Below are 23,513 nucleotides of genomic sequence, written 5' to 3' on the forward strand. Positions count from 1 at the left end.
CAATTTTGGAGATTCACTCTTTTCTGTGTTTTGAGCTTTTTGCCACTCAGCATTTTGAATGGTGACATTTTATTAGGGAGCAGTTATTTACACCTCAGTGTTAGTCAGTAGTAGAAATAATGCTAGTTCTCAGTTTTGTAAGTCTGGTAGTATTAAAGACTACTAGTCAAAATATGCAAAGCAACCTCAAAAGGACTGAAAAATTTTATTGAGCTGCTCTGCTTACTGCTTGCTGTGATGGATTTGAAGTCTTCTTAAGACACACAGTCTTGCTGTGCTGTTTACTGCTGAATCAGAGACACGTAGCTCTGCATGACTCCATCTGTAGTCTGTTTAAAGCACCAAGCCATTCAAATTGCACACTGATAAAGAAATATATTTTGCAGCTATAAGCACAGTTACAGATAACTTATTTTATAACAAACCACACGTAGTCTGTCAGATTTGTAGCATATATTTACAAAGTTTTCCTTCATTACAGATATGAATGATGACTTCTACAAAATACCTCTCTCTGTCCTTCTCTCACATAACTGAATTACTACAATAGCTATATACAGAGCTAGTCACGCACATTTCCTCTTGGTATGTTTTTCTGGCCTTATGTGGGAAGTCACATAATGTCTGTTTTTAGACTTTTCTATTGTCCTTTTGTGATTTAAGCACTTTTGCTGATGTGAGGATGCCATTCTGAAAGGAAACATCTGTATAAGCTGTTCCTATAGAAAAAACATCACGTATTGCTGAATTTATAAAAAAGGATGTCTGTTAATAGATATTTGTTCTACAAACATGAGAAAATCATGTAATGCTTGTTTTCCAGTATTGCTTTCTTAGGCATTTTCTGATGCTGTGAAGAGAAGCCTGTCTGTTATACATATAGTATGAATGCACATTGTAAACTCTATACATATATTCAAGCAAACTTTTTCTTTCAGCATATTTACAACAGAATTAATTTCAGCTTTATATTCATAATATCTAACAATTTCCTCTGTTTTAAACATACTCAAAACATTCTATATAAAAAACACATTATTTTTATATAAAACCTTTAGTCTTTTTTGATACAAGTCAAAATGCAATTTTACATAGTTAATACAATGAAAACATGTATTACTACCAAACCTGAATGTATTTAACAACTTTTTCTTTTGCAGACCATTCTGTGAAAATATTTTATCAGTTATGAGCTGTGTCTGTTTTAATTTTACTTGATTAATTTATTATTTTGCAATCACAGAATTTAATTTATGACTTAGAATTGTTTCATTAACTCTTTGCAACTGTTGAATTAACTATAAGACAAGAACCATGTGCTACTGCAAGCATTTATACACTGCTGAAAATATACAGTTTTAATGTCATTTTAACCATAACATTGTGGTCATGTCTTTGAACTGCCCATTAACATCTTGGTAAAGTACTGAACTGGGCTTAGATAATAAATATTTGAAAGCATTTATTTTACTGGGGTAAAACCAATGATATTACAACTTGACAAATTACTTTCAAACTTATTGCAATGTATTCTGTACAGTATGTATTTACATAGACTGTTTGCTGTTCATGAATTTCAATCTAGTAGGTACCCTGGACCCATTTTTTATTTAAATATGGTTTTTCACACATATTTATTACTAGACATTAATCTCATTTGTACTGAATTCTTCTGCATTTGTACATACAAAGACTATCATTTGTACTGAATTCTTCTGCATTTGTACATACAAAGACTATAAAGTACATTTAGTCTAATCTTACAAATTTAATAACATTAATATTAAGCAAAATCTTGGAAAATTTTTATGTTTCTTTAGAAATATCTAGTGGAATTGATACCATTTCCATATGTCCTGTTATTTTAAACTACATACTCAGCAATTAAAAATATTCATGCTTTTTTATACCAACATTGTTTTGTCAATATTCATGCTTTTTTATACCAACATTGTTTTGTCAATATTCATGCTTTTTTATACCAACATTGTTTTGTCAAAAACATATTGAAATAGTGACCATTCTTGCTATTAGAAACATTTATGCATTTTGCATATCTTTATTCTCTCTTGTATAGCTTTAATAAAGCAATTTTAAATCATCTCTTGTTTTTTAAACCATCTCTTGTATATCTTTACAATTTAACATGTTGTAAATACAATTTAATTCTAAACAATACAATAACCATTATGATAGCTATTGACAACTTGTAAAATATCTTATCCTGTCAGGTTTAATCCAGTTTACCAGTATTTCTAATACACTAATACCTGTCACCCCCCCATAAAAGAGTATTGTCAAGAAGGAATTAGATATTTTTTCCTGTAGCTTTATTTTAGACCCTTGTTGTTTATTTTTTCTGTAGCTTTATTTCAGACCCTTGTTGTTTATTTTTTCTGTTGCTTTATTTCAGACCCTTGTTGCTTATTTTTTCTGTAGCTTTATTTCAGACCCTTGTTTATTTTTCTGTAGCTTTATTTCAGACCCTTGTTGTTTATTTTTTCTGTAGCTTTATTTCAGACCCTTGTGCAGTACTGCTTTTACAGTCAGAGTAAAACTGAGAAAGTGCCCCTCCCCCTTATACAGTCAGTGTAAAACTGAGAAAGTACCCCTCCCCCTGTAGTACTTCAGCACTGTTTACCTGCCCTATGCTGTGAGAATAGAATGTATGTCAGCCCAACACTTTGGTTATACATTTATTTTATTAGGTTACTAAATAAATCTTTCACTGTATATTACCTCTAGTAGGTATTTACACCCTCCTGTACAATTGATTTGAACTGTATATATACTATAGCCCATTTGCTGGCTGTACTTGATGCAACTGAGGTTTTTTTTGTCCTTTTAACATTTACTTGCAAACAGATTATAAGTGACATCTATGCACAATTGTGACATTTTATTACAATTACCAAATAGTGTTGCCTGTAAACATTTTAACAATTATGTTTTAATAACAATGATGCTTTAGAAAAACTCAAGCTACTTGTCTGGCAATCAGTATTGTTGTTTATCTGATCTTTCCAACATTTCCTGTAACTATTCATTCAGTCTAGGAAGGTCTGAGCTCACATTTTATACTCTATAAACTATAATTAATTCTTTTGGCATTTTTCCTTTAATGTGATTGTGATTTGCATAACTATGCATTTATACAACATAAATAGACATTATTTTACAATTGCCTTAAATGGATTTCAGTATTTTTTATTTCTTTATCTATTTAACTGTCCTGCCATTAATTTTACAAAAAACTGTTTGACAAATACCATCTGTGATTTTATTTATTTTTAAAATTCAAAACTTTAACTGTTTGGTGTTACTATACAATTATAACATATGTTTATTTATATTCGCTGTTGTCTGCCTTTTGCTTTTGTGCATTGTAAACAAATGTACTCTAGATGAAAAGAACACACATGCATGTCTGTCTTGTATATGTATATCTTTATACAAGCATGTCATGTCCCTACCATCCTAGCATGCATGCTTAACCATTTTCAAAACATAAACATATTATGCAATATATTTCTTTTGCACAGATTAACTGTGTATGCAGGAAATTCCCAGTCTTTGTCAGTTGAGCTAATTTATTTCCTTTATCCTGCAACTACTGTTGAATTTCCTGTGATGTTGCATGGTCTTTCTGACATTCTTTAGTAAGCTGCTCTGCTGAATTTGAAACTCGTATGCACTTTTGAAAAGATGTGTGTAATCCATTTGCATAATGCCTTACTATCAAATTGAAATCCATTTGCATAATGCCTTGCTATTAACTTGCCCTAATAAGGTTTTACATTTGCTAATATGCTGTATATACATTTATTCTGTTATTATTATTACCTCTATGGCATTCATACTGTATGTAACACAGAATAATTTTCTTACCAGTCAACAGACAGGCAGATGGCCAAGCTGCTTTACTGTAGATGGTTGAAAAGTTTCTGTAGTCACTTGTGAAGTTGGTACAGCAAAACTGGCAGATTCAGTCTTACAACTTCGTCTTGTACCTTTTCTGAAGAATTTATGGAACTGCTCCACTTTCCTGCAATGCAGTCTCACCAGATTTAGACGTCTATTAAACTGTATTGCTACAAACTGTTAAACTGTAGAAATCTGAAGTACTTCACATAAACGTTACTGTGCTTTTACAGGAGTCTGTTTAAAGCACCAAGCCTTTCAAATTGCACACTGATAAAGAAATATATTTTTCAGCTATAAGCACAGTTACAGATAACTTATTTTATAACAAACCACATGTAGTCTGTCAGATTTGTAGCATATATTTACAAAGTTTTCCTTCATTACAGATATGAATGATGACTTCTACAAAATACCTCTCTCTGTCCTTCTCTCACATAACTGAATTACTACAATAGCTATATACAGAGCTAGTCACGCACACATTTCCTCTTGGTATGTTTTTCTGGCCTTATGTGGGAAGTCACATAATGTCTGTTTTTAGACTTTTCTATTGTCCTTTTGTGATTTAAGCACTTTTGCTGATGTGAGGATGCCATTCTGAAAGGAAACATCTGTATAAGCTGTTCCTATAGAAAAAACATCACGTATTGCTGAATTTATAAAAAAGGATGTCTGTTAATAGATATTTGTTCTACAAACATGAGAAAATCATGTAATGCTTGTTTTCCAGTATTGCTTTCTTAGGCATTTTCTGATGCTGTGAAGAGAAGCCTGTCTGTTATACATATAGTATGAATGCACATTGTAAACTCTATACATATATTCAAGCAAACTTTTTCTTTCAGCATATTTACAACAGAATTAATTTCAGCTTTATATTCATAATATCTAACAAGGACCTTTTTTATTCATGATTTTTTTGATTATTTATACAGTTTATTGTTTCTAGCAATTTATATATAGCACTTTTATTGTAATCTGCACGGGTAACTGATTTGTTTGCAGTTAAAGCATTCTGTATCTTTACAAATCTTTATCTGTTTAAAAACTTTCATTTTGTGGCTTTCTCTAGTGCTTTGTAGGCTAATAGCTGCAGGCTAGTGGGGGCTGGTTCTTTTGTGTTTTTGTAAAAAAAAAAAAAAAAAAGTTGTTGTTCTGGTATTTAAGCCCTAACTTTGAGAGAGTTTCTGTCTATACACACTGAGCAGAGTGGATGAGAGGTGTTTACTCCAATTCTTAGCTGAGATATATAAGTATCCTGTTTTTTTTTCGATTATTTATACAGTTTATTGTTTCTAGCAATTTATATATAGCACTTTTATTGTAATCTGCATGGGTACTGATTTGTTTGCAGTTAAAGCATTCTATATCTTTACAAATCTTTATCTGCTTAAAAACTTTCATTTTGTGGCTTTCTCTAGTGCTTTGTAGGCTAATAGTTGCAGGCTAGTGGGCGCTGGTTCTTTTGTGTTTTTGTAAAAAAAAAAAAATGTTGTTCTTCTAGTATTTAAGCCCTAACTTTGAGAGAGAGTTTCTATCTATACACACTGAGCAGAGTGGATGAGAGGTGTTGACTCCAACTCTTAGCTGAGATATATAAGTATCCTGGTTTTTTTTTTTTCGATTATTTATACAGTTTATTGTTTCTAGCAATTTATATATAGCACTTTTATTGTAATCTGCACTGGTAACTGATTTGTTTGCAGTTAAAGCATTCTATATCTTTACAAATCTTTATCTGTTTAAAAACCTTAATTTTGTGGCTTTTTCTAGTGCTTTGTAGGCTAATAGCTTTAGTGTCCCCACCCTCCCTCCCTGTTGGTGTCTTATTAGAGCATTTATTATAACTGTAATTGCCTTAATATTGCTACAACTCAAGTACTCTAGGTTGCACTGCATCTGACGGGTTTGTGTGTTTTAGCTGCTTTTCTGTATATATAGACTTCTCTGTATATGTAGACTAGCTACTTATTCTGCTGTATTACTGCCACTTAAATCGTTTTTCAGTTGTGCACTTGCTTTGCTTCCTTTAAAAAGTTCTGAATGGCTAATTTTGTAGAGTTTTAATTGCATTTACTGTTTAGGACTACACACTCAAGTGTGTTAGACTTTTCTGTGTTTATTTACTGTATTATTGCATTGTTAAGCCTGTTTCAACAAAAAACATATATATATACTATCTTGTTTGCTCGTTTCCCACCTTTTCTAGCCAGTCCATATCCCAGGCCTTGCTTGTCTCAGGACTTTATTTTCTGTGCTCAGAGCTATCCAGACCTTGCTGTGGCAGAGGGAAGTCCTACTGCCTACCAGTGGGACTGGTGAGTATTGTACTGCCTAACTAACACTAAAGGAGTGGTTTCCAAATCTGAAATTGTAATTTTATTAGCCTTTTTGGGCCGATGTCTATCCCTTTCAACTTTCTGGCTTAAAAACGCGTGTGTTTGCACATTTTTCACATCGTGCAACACTACGAGGCTACAGTTAAACTATTCCAGGTGCCAGAAAGTCTGCTCTTCATATTTTCCCTTAAAACTAGCTGGTTTTTCAGTAGTAGCACTAAAATCTGAACCCCTGTGACTAGCACTTGCTCTAGAACCGGCTGTAAAGCACTAGGAAGCCTGAAACTGATACAAGCACTCAGCTCTCCTTGTCAATAAGCATGATTACATAGGCACTAAACAGCCTACAATTGCAAAGTACCTTGCAAAGGTAAGGGAAAACAGCTCTTAAACCTTACAAAAAAGCACCTAAACAGGCATGTCCAAGGGTCAGCTTCCGGTGGTTTCTCCTGTCCACCTGGTGAATCTGGGCATACTGGGGCAATGCGGCAACTGCCTCATGTACACAGACAATCCTCTCCTCCTACCACCCAACACTACAACCTGCGAGAGATGCACTTACATAGCCAAACTGGAAGCAAAGCTCTCTCCGGTCAAGACTGTGCTAGACAGTCAAGAGGAGAAGGCTAGCACCTGCATTACACCTCTAGCAACTCATAGCCCTTCAAAACCCACACCATCAACTCCCACACATAGCAACACTAAACCCACATATGCGAAGGCCCTTAACATTAACCTGCCCAAGCAACAAGGACCTCTGAAGCCTAAATGCAAACAAACACCAGTCACAACCAAAGTGACACATAGCTCACAACACCAGTGTGCCAACCAACAACAGTCCCTAAGGCAAGACAATGTACCCAACACTTTAGTCATAGGTGACTCTATAGTCAGGCACACTGATGTCCCACTCACCAGGCTGAACAAGGAGAAAATTACAGTCAGCTGCCTGTCGGGTGCCAGGATCCGCCACATAACGCATGCACTCAAGTCACTCCACAACAAGTACAAATACGACTCTGTCATTGTCCATGCTGGAGTAAATGACTTGATACGTACCTCCCTGGACTACATGAAAAGAGACATGGAAGAGCTCTTGGATCATGTGACCCAGGCAAGTATGACCCTAGCCCTGAGTAGCATCCTGCCTTCGCCCAGAATTATATCACAGTATAAGGACAAAATGATTGACTTCAACAATTGACTAAGTTTCTGGTGTCATTCAAAGGGGATCCAGTATTTGTTTGCCTGGGAAGACATGATCGACAAACCACGATGCTTTGCCAGAGATGGTCTGCACCTGTCATCCCTGGGATTCAGGTTACTGGCTAAAGCTCTTGCCACCCCTATAGTGCCTTTTTTAGGCAAGGTTCAAAGGATAAAACCACCACCGTAACAGATACAAGCATGCAAAATCTGAAGGTAATGCTACTCAATGCTAGAAGTTTAAACCTCAAAATGCACTCTCTCGAGGCACTCCTAAAAATGGAGAACATCGATATCTGTGCAGTGACTGAGACCTGGTTCAAAGCTCCAGAGAGCACCCCTGCAATACCAGGCTACAATTCTTACCACACTTTTCGGCCACAAAACCAAGACCGAAACACTAAAGGTGGAGGAGTGTCCATATTCACCAAGGATATTCACACCTCCAGGCTAGTTGCCCAACACAATGCTTCTGAAATTCTCCAGGTGCAACTAACACTAGATAAGACTGCAATCCAAATTGTAGCTTGCTACAGATCCCCCACCATACCCCAAGATTCTCACTACACCTTCCTAAACATACTGGAATATGTTAAGATACAACCAAACACCCTAATACTAGGTGATTTCAACTACCCTGTCATTAATTAGGAAAACTACTCGGGTACCAACTCCTTTTCCCAACGGTTCTTGGAATTCATAAATTCCAACACCCTGGATCAACTAATCCATTGTCCCACCAGGGGCTCCAATATCCTAGACCTGGTCATTACTAACATGGGAGATAGATGCTCCACACCAGTGGTCACCCCCTCATTGGTCAGGTCTGACCATAAGCAAATCACCCTTGACATCCACATCCCACCCCACCCCCAGTAAGGAAAGCTCCTTAAAAAACTTCTCCAAAGCCAACTTCATGCTACTGAAGTCAGAAGTGACAAACTTCACAACACCCACGCAGACAGGATCTGGAAATTCGACTGCAGAATCCTACACTAAGGCACTGTACGAGCACATCCACTCGTGCATGAATCGTGCCATCCCAAATAGAACCAAAATGCTCTTCTCCCAAAAAAGGAAGCCAATCTGGTGGTCCCCTGCTATAAACAAACTATACAACAGAATGAAGAAACTGTTGCAGAAAAGAGGAAAATCCCAGGATTCAAAAAACTCCCTCACCAGCCTCAGTCAGTAAGAAGCTGAGATCCCTCATAAAATCCTCAAAAGCTAGTTACGAAAATAAAATTGCCAAAGATTCCAAAGACAACCACAAGGCATTCTATAATTATGTCAAGAATCTAAATGACAATGCACAGATCTGCTCTGAGCTACAACAGAATGGCATTAAATATACGGATCCCAAGGATATTGCCAATATCCTGGCAGATCGATTTAGTGCCAACTTCACTCCCCTCTCACCCCCTAAAGGGCCCATGTCAGTACCAAAAGATTGCCAAATTCTGATAATCACAGCCACACAGGTAGAAACAGCACTCTCCAAAGCTAAGAATACAGCATCCATGGGACCAGATGACATCCCAGGCTGTGTACTACATGAACTACAAAATGAATTGGCACCTCACCTAAGTGTCATGTTTAATCATAGCCTCACCTCAGGCTTCGTGCCTACTGAGTGGCACACAGCTACAGTTATCCTGCTCCACAAGGGAGGATCCACCTTGGATCCTGGGAACTACCGTCCCATCAGTCTGACAAGCCTGATCTGCAAGGGCATGGAACGCATTATCATGGAACTTATAAACAAAGACATTGGCAACCTCCAGACACTGGACCCCACCCAGTTTGGGTTTGTGAAGGGCCGATCTTGTCTCCTGAATCTGATTGACTTCTTTGAATTGGTCTCCAGAGCTGTGGGCGAGGGTAAGGAGGTCCGAACAGCCTATCTGGACCTCGCCAAGGCCTTCAACACCATCCCCCACTCTGGAATCATAGATAAACTTACTAAGCTGGGCATAAATCCCTGCGTCACTTGATGTTTTGCCAACTGGCTTACTGACAGAACCCAGACTGTAAAAGTAGCCAACTCCAAATCCAGCTCCAGACAAGTGACAAGTGGAGTACCTCAGGGTTCAGTCCTGGGACCACTCTTGATGGCATCTACTTCTCTGAAGTACAGGCCAACCCTAAGGGACTCTGGCTAACAAAGTTTGCAGATGACTGCAAACTGGGAGCCATTATTGAATCCCCAAATGATGTGGATATTGTACAAAAGGGCCTTACAGAAACAGATGCCTGGTGCCAGAGCCATGGGCACAAGCTTAATGCCAAGAAATGTATAGTCATCCCCTTTGGAAAAAATATGTACCCATGAACTACCACATAGGTGGCAGGACACTAAACATCGAAAGTGTGATGAGAGACTTAGGGACACAAGTGGACAGTGGTCTCACTTTTGATAACCACATCGCCACAACAGTCAGGAAATCCTTCTACATGGCACACCTCATCACTAAGGGCTTTTCATCCAGAAAAAAGGAGGTCATTATCCCATTGTACTCATCCCTCGTTAGACCCATTATAGAGTACAATGCCCCATTTGGTATGTACCTCACAAGACATCTGCAACAGTTGGAAAGGCCACAGAAATACCTCACTAAAAGAATCACAGGCCTAAAGCAGATGCCATATGCTGACCGTCTAAAAAAACTCCAGCTATACTCTGTGGCATATCGTCTACTCAGAGATGATCTCTGCTTAACATACAAGGCCATATCAAACCCTAAGCTGTTGGACATGCTCCACTTAAAGAAATCCCAATCCCCCAGAGCCACACGCTCCAGGGATGTAAACCTTATCATCGCAATGAACAAAACATGCTGGAGGGATAGGTTCCTGACCCAGAGACTCCCCATACTCTGGAATAGACTGCCCATACATGTCAAGCAGAGCACCTCATTGGCCCTCTTCAAAAGGAACCTTGATGATTGGATGGGAGATAGGAAATTCACCCCGGGGATCATGTCAGTTGCCCTGCTAGACAGGGGCCCAGGGAAGTAAATATTGTGGGAAAACATTTCCAGGGAATTGTTGTGGCTAGGCTTGCATAGGCTTTAGGGCCGATAGCCTAGTACCAACCTATGAAGTACCTTGTGATAGTACAAATTTTTATGAAGACCAGAAAGTCTGCTCTCACTGTCTTGAAAATAGCCACAAACAGTTCTTTACTCACAGGGAGTTTTAATATAATTAGAAGCAATGACAACATGCATAATTTCCCCAGTAGAGTAGAATAGTTTTAAATGAATCTGTTAAGAGTGTTGATATGACTAACAAACTATTGTTATGAGTGCTTCATTACATGTTAAAAGACACAATGCTCAGAGTATGGATTGTATTCCCCAAGTTACTGATATTACCCTACAGGATTACTGTGATTTGCTTACTGGTCTAGGCTGTCTAGTGGTAGGTATCATGTTAATGTTTTACCGTAAGAATACCAGTTATACATGCAGAAATAGAGTACCAATGCTATCAGTAGTGGAACTGAAGTGCACAGAATCTATAGGCAGCATTGTTAAGCAAACTGAACCATGTTTACAGGTGACTGTTGTGAAACAAGACAAGATTAGAATATGTGTAATACGAAGATTAGGATATGTGCAGATCCTCAAAAATTTAAATAAGATCAAAAGGAAAGATTATCCATCCTGTCACATGAAGAGGTTGTTGCAAGTATGCCTAATGCTGTTTTTTGCAAATTATGATAGGTTAAGCCAGCTTGAAGCTTTGCACATTTAACACCCTTTTAGGTAGTCCAGGTTTTTTAAAAATGAAGTTATGTCTTACCATAATGTTCCATCTGTATTTTTGATCCTCGTTCAGTCATTACGCATGGGTATCAGTTCCGACCTTGGAACCAAGCCAGCCATTTTCCAAGCTCGCGTCAGCTTCAAACTCTCGAGCTAAACTCTTACCCACAATCCCCCTCTCCCTATTACCTCAGATTGAGTTTGTAAGTCAAAGAAGGTAGAGGCTACCTCTGGTCAAATAACCTAAGAGAACCGGATGGGAAAATCTACTAGAAACCACAGGAGGGGGAAGGTGGGGGTTGTAATGACTGAACAAGGATCAACAATACATTTGGAACGTTATGGTAAGACATAACTTCTTTATCTTATATTGTTAATCCTCGTTCATTCCTTACGCATGGGACAGAGTCCCCAGCTACCTCTGTTCCTGGGAGGCACTCATGGAAGGACATTCCTGAGCACCATAGAACCGAAAGATGCTCTTCCCCTGGAGGCCAAATCCAATTTGTAATGATTGATGAAGGTATGAGGTGTAGCCCAAGTTGCAGCTGCACATATGTCTTGTAAAGAAGCTCTGGCATGGAAGGCAGCAGAAGTCGCCACCAACCTTGTTGAATGAGCTTTCATGGTAGTAGGCAACGAGATATTACGTTGTGTATAAATGAAGGTCACACATCCTTCAACCATCTAGCTAATGTGACCTTAGCAACAGCAGATCCTAATCTATGTCCAGAAAAGGCCAAAAATAACTGGTCAGATTTACGCAAGGGTTTAGTCCTGTTTAAGTAAAAACAGATTTGCCTGTGAATATCTAGGGTATGTAGGCAATACTCTCCTCTGTTTGAATGATTGGGAAAGAAAACTGGCAATTCAATGGTTTGAGTAATGGACATTTCAGAAATCACTTTAGGCAGAAATGACGGATTAGTTCTCAGAGACACTCTATCTCTATGAAAAATCAAGTATGGACTCTTGATACATAAAGCTTGAAGTTCAGAAATACGTCTGGCAGAAGTAATAGCGACCAAAAACAAGGTTTTCCATGACAAATACTTGAGGTCGCAAGAAGAGGCTGGTTCGAAAGGTGACATTGTCAGAGCTTGTAGAACTAATGATAAATCCCATGGTTGAATAGGTTCTCTAAAAGGTGGCTTCAGATGATTCACACCTTTTATGAAGGTCGTGCACAATTTATGGGACATAAGAGAGGAATCTTGGACACCCTCATGAAAATTAGAAATTGCAGCCAAATGAACTCTAATGGTAGAGGCCGATAGACCCGATTGAAAAAGGTCGGCCAGATAGTCTAGTATTATCGACACTGGTGCTGAAAAGGGGTCTACTTGTTTATCTTTCAGCCAACAGGTAAATCTTTTCCACTTGCTCAGATAAGTAATTCTAGTGGAAGACTTATGAAAAGCAATGAGAATATCACGTACTGGTAAAGAAAGATCATTCTGCCTGGCAATCAAGGGAATTGGAGTAGCCAAGCCGTGAGCTTCAGGCTGTTCAAGTTGGGATGAATCAGGTTCTGTGGGTGTGAGATCAACTTCAGGGTTGGATGGAGAATCCCTGGGTGATCTAGTAGGTGGGGCCAAAGGAAGGGGAACCAAATCTGTTGAGGCCAATATGGTGCTATGAGGATCACCTTGCTCTTCAACCGACGGGCTTTCTTCAGAAACTGGGGAATGAGGGGAAAGGGTGGAAATGCATAAAGAAGACCCGAGGGCCAATCATGGACTAGAGCATCTCTGGGTGACTGTCCCAGAGGGGGAATCAGGGTGAAGTAGTTGCTGTATTAGTAGTTGGTCGGGGATGCAAAGAGATCACAGTAAGGACGGCCCCAGCGGTGGAAGATCTCCGCTGCTATCAAGGGCTTCAGGGACCACTCGTGAGGTTAAAGAATGCACCTGCTGAGTCTGTCTGCTATCACGTTGAAACTCCCGGGAATGTGCGTTGCTAGAAGAAAATGGTTGGTAGCCATCGCCCATTGCCATATCCTCATGGCCTCTCGACAAAGGGGGTAAGATTTGGTTCCACCTTGCTTGTTGATGTACCAGACCACTGCCATGTTGTCTGATTGAATCGCAATTGTCCCAGATGGCAGCAGGGGATGGAATGCTTGCAACGCCAGAAGCACTGCCCTCAGCTCTAGAACATTTATATGCAGATGTGCCTCCAGTTCGGACCAAGTGCCTTGGACTGTCTGTCCCTGACATTACCTCCCCTACCCCATCAGGGAGGCATCCGTGGTCACTGTGGCCTTGGGTTGCTGAGGGGAGATGGGACGAGACCATTGTGAGAGATTGTGTGTCATCCACCAATTTAAATCCTGTTTGCACCTGTGGGTTACCCGAATCATGGCTTGAAGAGGATGCTGAAAAGGATACCACTGGGTGAGCAGTAGCCATTGTAGAAGCCTCATGTGAAACCTGGCCAGGGGAACAATGGTGATGAATGCTGTCATGGAACCCAACAGCTGAAGAACCGAGTGAGCCATGGATTTTTCCCTAGAAAGGATTGGAATTAGTTGTTGCTTTATCCTTAGAATTCTGTGCTCTGGAATAGCAGCTCTGCAGTTTTTTGTGTCCAAGATAACCCCTATGAATTCTGTAGACTGAGATGGGGTGAAATTGGATTTTTGCCAGTTTATGGTTATGCCTAGCCTTTGAGCAGTGAGGAGAGAGTATGCCAGGGCTTATTCCAGTAGATGTCTGGTGGAGGCGGAAATGAGCCAGTCGTCTAGGTATGGAAACACCTGGAATCTTTGAAGTTGCAAGTGAGCTGTGACAACTGCCATGCACTTTGTGAACACTCTGGGGGCTGTAGAGAGTCCGAAGGGCAGTACTCTGAACTAGTAGTGACTGGCTCTCACACGGAAGCACAGAAATCTTCTTGATGGCCTGTCCACCTTTATGTGGTAGTATGCATCTTGAAGATCTATAGAGCACATCCAATCATCTTTTTTGAAAAGCGGGAGGATGGACTGTATTGTGACCATCTGGAATTTTTGTACTCTCACAAACTTGTTCAATATACTGAGATCCAAAATGGGTCTCCAGTCTCCGGTTTTCTTTGGCACCAAAAATAGTCTTGAGTAGAATCCAGATCCTATCTGGTCTGGAGGGACTATCTGGATGACTTTCTTTCTTAACAGCTTTTCTATCTCTAGTGCTGCTTCTTCCCTTTAACTGGGTGGAACGTCGGGAAGATTTTTTGAAGGGACAGGACAAAGATCGAAGGGGATATGATAACCTCTGGTTATAATCCTTTGTACCCAAGAATCGGTGGTGATGGTTAGCCAGGCAGAAGGGTACAAGCAGAAACGTCCCCCAACCACCTCTAGAGGAAAGGAGTTGGGCCGCTCCTTCAGGAGCGCTGGTAGGATTGACCAGGGAAAGAATCCCTGGAACCCTGGTTATGCAGACCCCTTCTGCCCTGAAAGGAGCGTCTTCCCTGTGAGTTTGCCCCTGTGCCTCTGGGGGAGAACTCGGCCTGTGTGTCACAGAAAGGACCCTGAGATTTCTGGAACCATATCTTCCTACTCTTTTGGTTTTGGGAGAAAGCATGCTGAGGGGAAGAATAATCAACACCTATGGCAGACAGGGTCTTACCATCCTGTTCACATCTCGCCAGTGTGCTTTTAACTTTGGGCCCAAACAACGAGGGGGCCTCAATAGGGGCATTAAGAAAGGAAGACTTAAAGGGTTCCACGAAGTTGCACAAGCGCATCCAGGCATGTCGTCTCAAGACCGCAGCTGAACCCTGCTGCTCTAGCTGCTCCTTCTGATGTGTGAGATATCAGTCACATAGAGGAGTCAGATATAGATTCAGTGGTGGCCAGCTGAGAGGCCACTTTGTCATGGACCTCATTAGACACGGCACCAGCCAAGGTTTCAGAGAGCTCAGAAACCAGATCCCTTTAAAGCCTGGTAAAATGTGCCATATAATTCAGGGACCTGATAGCAAAGGTCGCTGAAGCAAAAGTGCACTTCCCTATCCTGTCCAGGGCCCAGGACTCTCTGTTAGGTGGATGGACAGTCTGGCTTTTTTCTTCTGCCAGATCCTTTTTAGTTGCAGCCACCACCACCAAAGCATCCACAGGAAGACCTTTGGACCAATGGGGATCCGAAGCAGGAGGGGACAAGATCTTATCTGGCCTCCGGGGAATAGCTTCGACGGTATCAGGAGCCTTCCAAGCACGCTGCACGATGAGCCGGACAAGTTCATCGGCAGGTGGAGTAACCCAGGAGGTAGGGGGCCTGGCGCGAAAGGCTTGCAGGAACACAGATTCCGCAGAGGTCAGATTAGAGGACTGTGTCTTCGGTGAGGGACTCCTCTGTGGAGTCCATGTGCTTCCTCTTACATGAACTTTTCCGGTGGACCTCCTCAGTGGGAGAAGCTGGAGAAGACAGCGGAAAAGGGGGATTCCTGAGGGAATATGTCCTGCGGCCCTTGCACCCAGTGTCCGCTAGGTGCGACTTGTGAAACCAGTGTCTCAGAGGAGGGCGGAGGTATAGACAGTCCGGTATCACCAGCAGCAGCGAAAGCCTTCTCCATCAGTTGGAAGGCTGGTCCACCCTAAGAGGAGTGCATGTCTAGGACAGGGGTCACCCCTCCCCTAATTGGCTCAGCCTGCTGTCCCAGAGTCCCTGGATGGCCGTGGAGCAGCAAACTATGCATGTCACAACTGGCATCCTGGGTCGTAGCAAAACTTTCCTGCCATGAAGGCAACTGTGGGTCCTTAGTGATATCCATAAAGGGGACCACAGAAGGGGAAGACTGTGCTATATCCATGGACTTCAAAGGCAATGAAGGAGGAGAATAAGAAGGGGTCTTTGGAGATGGGTGATCACCTCCCAAGGAAGGATAGTTCCTGAGGGGTGGGATACCTCTGGCCAAGAGTACCTGGTCCAGAAGATGCAACACATCATGTTCGAAAAGGCTTCTAGTGGATCTCATGAAAACTGAGGGAGAAACAGGCCTGCCCACAGAAGAGGCAGACTCAGTGCCCATCTCATCTGTCTGCACCGAGGACAATGGTGCTGAGAGAGACTGGACTACTGTTGTCTGCGCCAAAGAAGTCATCGATGCCGAGGTCATGGTCTGCACCGACACAGGGATTGGTGCCGAAGTGGTTGTCTGTGCCGAAGCTGGAACCGACAAAATTGGAGTCAACAATAAAGGCGTTGGTTCCAAGACAGATCTCGGAGCCGACGCGGTCAAGGTCTGCACCGACTGAACAGTCGGTGCCGATAAAGTGGTAATAGTCTGAACCGAGGAGTCCCTCGGTGCCGATATATAGAAAGCTGCAGGAGAAGACGGAGCCAAAATCACTAAACGAGCCGAAGGCCTCGGTGCAGAAGGTCTAGGCACCGAAAGCACTGGGGCTGACTGAGTGAGCTCCGGAGCTGAAACTTTAGCCTTTTTAGGTTTTGGTTGGTGGGAGTCCCGAGCCGGGGACGAAGGCAAAGATTTAGCCTTAGTAGGAACATCCAAGGTTTTCTTATGGGCTCTAGGAGGGGTTGAGGCCTCCGACCCAGAAATAGCCTCTGAAAAGGGAGATTAAAGAAGTCTGTTCAGTAACAGCTTGTTTTTCCTTTCTAACAAGGTTCTATTAGAAAAGTTCTCACAAATAGTACAGGGTGGGTCAACAGACAAATGGGAAGCTCCCAAACAATAAACACACAAAGAGTGTGCATCAGAGGTAGGCAGTTTGTGTCCACAATCAGAACACCGCTTAAACCCCGGACTACCTTTCTTATCTGCCATGACAGCAAATTAATTAATAGAAAAGGTACCAGCAATGGTACAAGAGAGTACCCGAAGGTATGAGAGAAAAAGGAAAAGGATTACCAACGATGGTAAAGAGAGAATACCTCATGGTAAAAGTGGTAAAGAAAGAAGCAGAAAAATCAGAAGAAATTATGTACGCTAGCTGTGTTAGGGTAAGAGACAAAATATGAACTTTTCTGACAGAAAAGTAATCTGCAAAACTGTTAAACAACAAAAGACTGTACTTAGCTCAAGAGAAGTAGCTTGACACGACCGAATGGCAACGTGGCAAACTAAATCTGAGGTAACAGGGAGAGGGAGATTGTGGGTAAGAGTTTAGCTCAAGAGTTTGAAGCTGACGCAAGCTTGGAAAATGGCCAGCTAGGTTCCGAGGTCGGAACCGATACCCATGCGTAAGAAATGAACGAGGATTAACAATATCAGATCTGCCCTTTGGAATGTCTTCAATCCCAAAAGTATTTCCTAGAGTAGTAGCTGAAATGGTTAATGGGCTAGAAGGTGTGATTGATATACTTGATCTTTTAATATGTGGAGCTCTGAAACAAGAATGTGACATTTGACTTGTTAAGTTGCTAGATTGATTAAGGCAAAAAGGTTTGACTTTGGACAAGAATAAAAGTTAGATATCTGTATCAACTTTCAAGTACATGTGGTGTGCTTTATCTTGTGTTAAGTCTCAAACCAAACTCTGCTAAGATCAAAAGAACAAATACGTAGAAACTCCATAAGGATCTGTTATGCAGTTCCTTGGTATAGTGCAATATCATTCTAAATTCATTCCAAACATGTCTGATATAATACTGGCATGTAACAAGCTACTAAAGCATAATGCTAGTTGGCTTTGGTCAGTGGTAAAAGAGGGAGGCATTATCATACTAGAAAGTTTAATCACTAAGACATCTACTTTGATTTTTAGAGGTGCATCACAGCCAATTACACTTCAAACAGATGCAACTCAACAAGGGCCTGCAACATTACTGCAAGAAGGGAGATGAGAAGCATATTGGTCCAGAGCTCTGGCTGATGCTCAGACTCAATCACATTATGCCGAAACATGATCAAAAGAGATGCTAGCTGTAGTTTGATTGTCAAAAGTTTCCTGTCTTTTATGGTAAACAGATCACTGTGGTGTTAGATTATAATCCACTACAAAATATACATAAACTGTCTCTTCACAAAGGTGCAGTAATACTTCACAGAATGTTACTGAATTTGCAAAAGCATTGTCTTCAGGTTAAGTATAGACCAGAGTCATGATTCAAAAAGACCTGAGCCATGAGCAATAAACTGATAAAAAGGGCCCTTTAGCTGTACCACAAAAAGCAGAGACTCAGAGGCACATTGGCCTCAATGAGGAAAGACCTCATTATTTGCTAATTTGCATGTGTCTGAATTACCTTGTGATTATCTCAAATGCTAGGAAGCATTTTGCCGTGGTAATCACCACTGGTGATCCATTCATTAAGTTGGCACAGGCAGTCCCCTTATTCACTCACCTACATACATGTAGGCATTCAAACACACAAACAAACACATATACACATCCCCATACCTCATAACTGCCCCTGATTTAAGAGACTGTCCATGAGTTTGATTCTTATATTTGTCATGCCCCTGTCACAGATGAATGCAGTGAGTCAATAATGCCAGACATTGCGTTTTTATACTTCTAAACCTTCATTTGCAGCTTCTTTGTACAAAATCAGTTGTCTAATTAATATTTTAAGTGAGTTAAAGTAATATTTAATAAATGTCCCCAATGTCTAGTGTCCCCATCCTCTGTATTACAGCCAGCGCTTGTTAGTGTAAGGGTAGTTGACAGGTGTGGACACACACACACACATATTACCCCACACATGCACACAGTCACCGTAAATCAAGCATACACCCCTGACCTGATCGCACTCATGCATACAGTCCTCCATTAAACACATGTAGACACAAACATGCACACACACACACCTATGTTACCTATCCCTTAACATACCCACCTACTGCAACCACACAGACACATATATATAAACACTCACCTGACACCACTCATACCTCTACAAACATGCACACATGCTGCCACACACATGCACTCATTATCCACCGCTATCTCTCTGCTAAAATCCCTGACACTGACCTCTAATGCAATCTCTAACCTGCTGAAGGCCAAGTTAATTAACAAGGCTTGTAAAGGTGACTTATGCAGCCAAGTGGTTCTGTCAATTTCTCAGCTGTAAATCACTGCAGGCATGTCCAGTGGAGAGCATATAAAGAATTATCATACGCTGCTCCTCCAGCATGCCTCATTAACAATTGCTGTAAGATCATGTAGAGTCAGTGCAGTAGGGCTGTCTATGAATCAGAAAGAGCCATACCTCTCAACCTCTTAGAGCCAGAAATCTGGACAAAAGTCAAAAATAAAAGTGGGGCAAATGCCCAAAATTAGGGACATTTTTTAACTATTGCTCTTACACACTTAGTAATTTGATAGAATAACAGGTTTTGCATTAGCATACATTTTCTGAAGGGTATGAAGTTTAAAACTCAAATGTCTTTCACTATTTTCTAACCACTAACTTGCCAAAAAATGGACCAAAAATATGAGGCGAAAATCTGTACAGTGAGAGGTATGAAAAGAGCTACCACCAGTAGTGAAATGTTTGTATTCAGGTTTATCACTGGTGGTAGCCCTTTCTGAATGCTAGGGTAAGTAAGCTAGTGCATATATCTGATAAGTAGAGCATATTTGCAAAATTATAAAAAAAAAAAATACTAGTGAAGTTCTGGAGGTTGTATGCATTATCTCATAGATGCTTGTGTCTGGTGAGAAGCTGAAAGAGCTAAGAATTAGTATGCGAGGTGACAAGGAAATGGAATTATTGTGAGATGTAATTATGTTTGTTTGTCTTTTCGGCTTTTCCCGGTTAGGGGTCACCACAGCGGAACTCCGGTCCGCTAATGATTGGCAGTCGATTTTTATGGTGCCGAGATTCCAGCCCGACGCCCAACCTTCAGCGAAAGCACGCCCATTCACGCATGTCTTTCGGAGGCCACTCGACCGCGGGGAGGACATGCAGACTCCACACAGAAGGCACTCCCCGCACACTAGCTGAGAATCGAACAGGAGAACCTCTTGCTGTGAGGCAACAACGCAACCGCTGTACCACCACGGCTTCCACTGTGAGATGTAATTATGAAAAACACTAAATCAGTGCATCTTGATGTGTGTATACTTTCTGCCCCATAATGAGCTTTCATGTATGCAAAGGCTGGCAATTAATGGGGGCAAGAGTTAACATTCCTGTTTAGTTACATGAAGCCTTGTCACATAAAATTCATGATCCACATCTAGAAATTATCAGATGTAAAGAAGGAGCATGCAATGTTCTTTATCAGCCCAAGAAATTTAAGCAAATAGAACAAGTGGTATAAAGGTGTGAAATTTACAATATGTTCAGGAATCAGAAACAAAACAAGGAGATATTGTGACATAGAATACTGTATCTTTGTTACATGAAAATATTACATGCAGTTCAGTACAAAACTGTGCATTATCTTCTTCCCAGTAGTACAGATGCATGACACTACAAATCATACTGTTATCATAGTGCTGAAGTCTGTTTTTCCTAGGCATGGCATTCCTGATGAACTAATATCAGACTATGGATGACACTTTGTGTCAAGAATTCTTTACTTTTAGCCAGCTTCTTGGTGTAAATGATAAAGTCCTGACTACATTGCAGTTGACTTCAGTTTCACTTTCACTAACAGCGTAGGTTGCCTGTAGGGACTGACTTGGGATGATGGGAGTCAGCGTTCACTGTCGGCTCACTCATCCTGGCGGAAGGGAGGAGTGGATGTGGTTTGCTACACAGGTGACACGTAGTGGGAGTAGTAGGTGTTCACTCAGTGGAGTTCCATGCTGGAAGAGCTTACACTACCATAGTTGACTTCCAAGCTGGGTTGAAACTAGCAAGCAGTAACACACACAACTTCCAAAGGTAGAAATTGTGAGTTTGGAACCAGGAGGGGAGGGGGTGCTCCCAAGGTGAGATAGTAAGATATCTGTCAGGACCAACAAGCTGGCCCACTCTCTACCATCCAATTATTTTTAACACCATTGTTGAATTACCCCTTAAGACATAGGTAAACATATATTTATATAAAAGAAAACAAACCATGTTAACATGTTCACTGTTAAAAACATTGTACATCACATACTTGCCTTTATACAGCTATCATCAATCCAACATTACATAAATTGCTCCATTCCTGCCTTCCCTTAAATCTCCTCCAAATCATTATTCTGCATGTATTGTTTCCAGACTTTCCCTTTATCTTTTTTTGCTCCTACCCTTCCAGTTATTTTATCTCTGTTATAATATTCACTACTTCAAGTACAGTTGTTTTAGACTTTGATTTCCATTTTTTAGCAATTGTTTTTTAGGCTGCCATCACAACTAAACTTAACAAAGCCTTACTATGTCTACGCAATTCAAATCCTGTATCCCAGCTCAAAAAAAAATATTTACTTAGGTACACTCATTTGCAGACCTAATATTTCTGACAGAGTAGTCTGTTGGGAATTTTTGAAGTCTGCCAACTGATTACAGTCTCAAAGCAAATGTTCCCAGTTACCACCTTATTCCTCATCACACCTATAACATTTGCCATCTACCTGAGAAAGAATTCCTGGGAGTCTGCCTAGGGTATAAAATACCTATGCAAACACTTCCAAGCAAAAATCCTAAATCTTCTCGATTGTGTTGCATGCACATTTGTAAGCCATACATTGTCCTGCCATTGTTTCCTTGTGAATTGCTTATCCAGTCTCTCTTCCCAATTTTTTCTAACGTTGCCTGATTGATTCCTATAGTTGTCATGCAATATTTTATATGCCATACTAAATATCCCTTTTTTAACAGCAGCTTCTGTTCTGGATTCAGCTAAAATCTCTACCAAAGCAGGTATTTCACCTAGGATTCTCCTATCCACTTTTGTTTGCCTATACTCTGATATCAGTCCCTGATAGGGCAGGCAGTCTCTAACCTGCAGTCCAAATATCTTCTTAGCCTCTTCACATCCTATTACCTTTCCCTCTGTAGTTATTTACTCCCAGTACCTTGGTTCCTTTGCCAGTTTTCTCCAGTAAATTCCATCCCCTTTTGCCTGTTCTCTGTACCCCTAATTGCAGTCATCCCCACTGGCAGATTATCCTTTTTCCATTCTTGTGTTGGCTTAGTTCTTAGAATACTTTCTTCTGCTTTATGAATATATAATATTCTGTATGGTTGTTGTTATTCTCCATAAGGATCTCCATCCAAAATACAATTATCTCCTTATTTCTTGAACTCCCCCCCCCCCTCAACTTCATCATCATCCCTTTCCACTTTGAATTATAGCTTTCTGTTTGTGTTATGTATATGAACCTTAACTATGTAGCTCTAAAATATCCCTTCAAATCAGGTAATAATAAGCCACCCTGTTTTATTGGAAGGATCAGCTTACCACACTTGACCCGTTCCCTCTTCCCATTCCAGATAAAATCATTCAACTCTTTATTAATTACTGTCTACAACTTCTGTGGTTGATAAAAAAATATGTCTGACCTGTATAGAAAAGTAAAGGTATTAAAAACATTTTCACAGCTTATATCTTGCTCTCCATATCCATAAACAAGAGCTTACAGTTTTTTAATTTTTATATTATCTTTTTAGTCTCTCCCCACATATATTTAGTTGCCATAACAGAATCCTTCTTAACCCATACTCCTAACTACTTCATTTTATTGTGTCCCAATAAATATGGGTATTGCCGAACCAATTAATGTGTGGGTACATAGTTTACTTGCTTTGTTTTGTTTGCATTGATTTTACAACCAGAGAAAACCTGAAACTGCCTCAAAATGTTTTGTGACACTGGTATGTACTTTTCTGGTGTTACCAGGAATAAAATATTATCATCTTTAAATAAACCTAACTTTTCTGGATTATCATGCCCATTATATCTTTGAATTTCTGAGTCCCGTATTTTCTTTGCAAATGAATCTAAATATAATGCAATGATATCATTACTGGAGCCTTCCTGTGTCCTGACAGAGTTCTCTTCAAACTATCTGGAGATATACAGAGCTAAGTATATTTTTCTGGCACTTCAGAGTTGTGTACTGTTAATTGTTGCTTGATTAATTTTATAGCATTACTTCAGAGTTGTGCACTGTTATTTTTGCTTCACTATATAGTTTTTCAGCTTTGTGCTGAAGGTTTTGTTTTCCCAATTCCTGTCTTGTTTAAATTTGGAGGCTTTTGCAGTTGCCCGCCCCCACTGTAGATTTGATCTGGGACACTCCCCCCAGTCCCATCTCTTTACCTCATTCTACCTAATAGATACCTAATAATTCTGCACTTGTTTTTAGTCATTTTTAATTTAATTGCATTTTTTTAAACTGTTTGGTCTAACATTGCTACATACTTAAGTGTGCTAGCTT

Source organism: Protopterus annectens, chromosome 2.part2 (assembly GCF_019279795.1).
Source record: "Protopterus annectens isolate FY-2018-M chromosome 2.part2, PAN1.0, whole genome shotgun sequence".
In the NCBI taxonomy this organism is placed as follows: Eukaryota; Metazoa; Chordata; order Ceratodontiformes; family Protopteridae; genus Protopterus; species Protopterus annectens.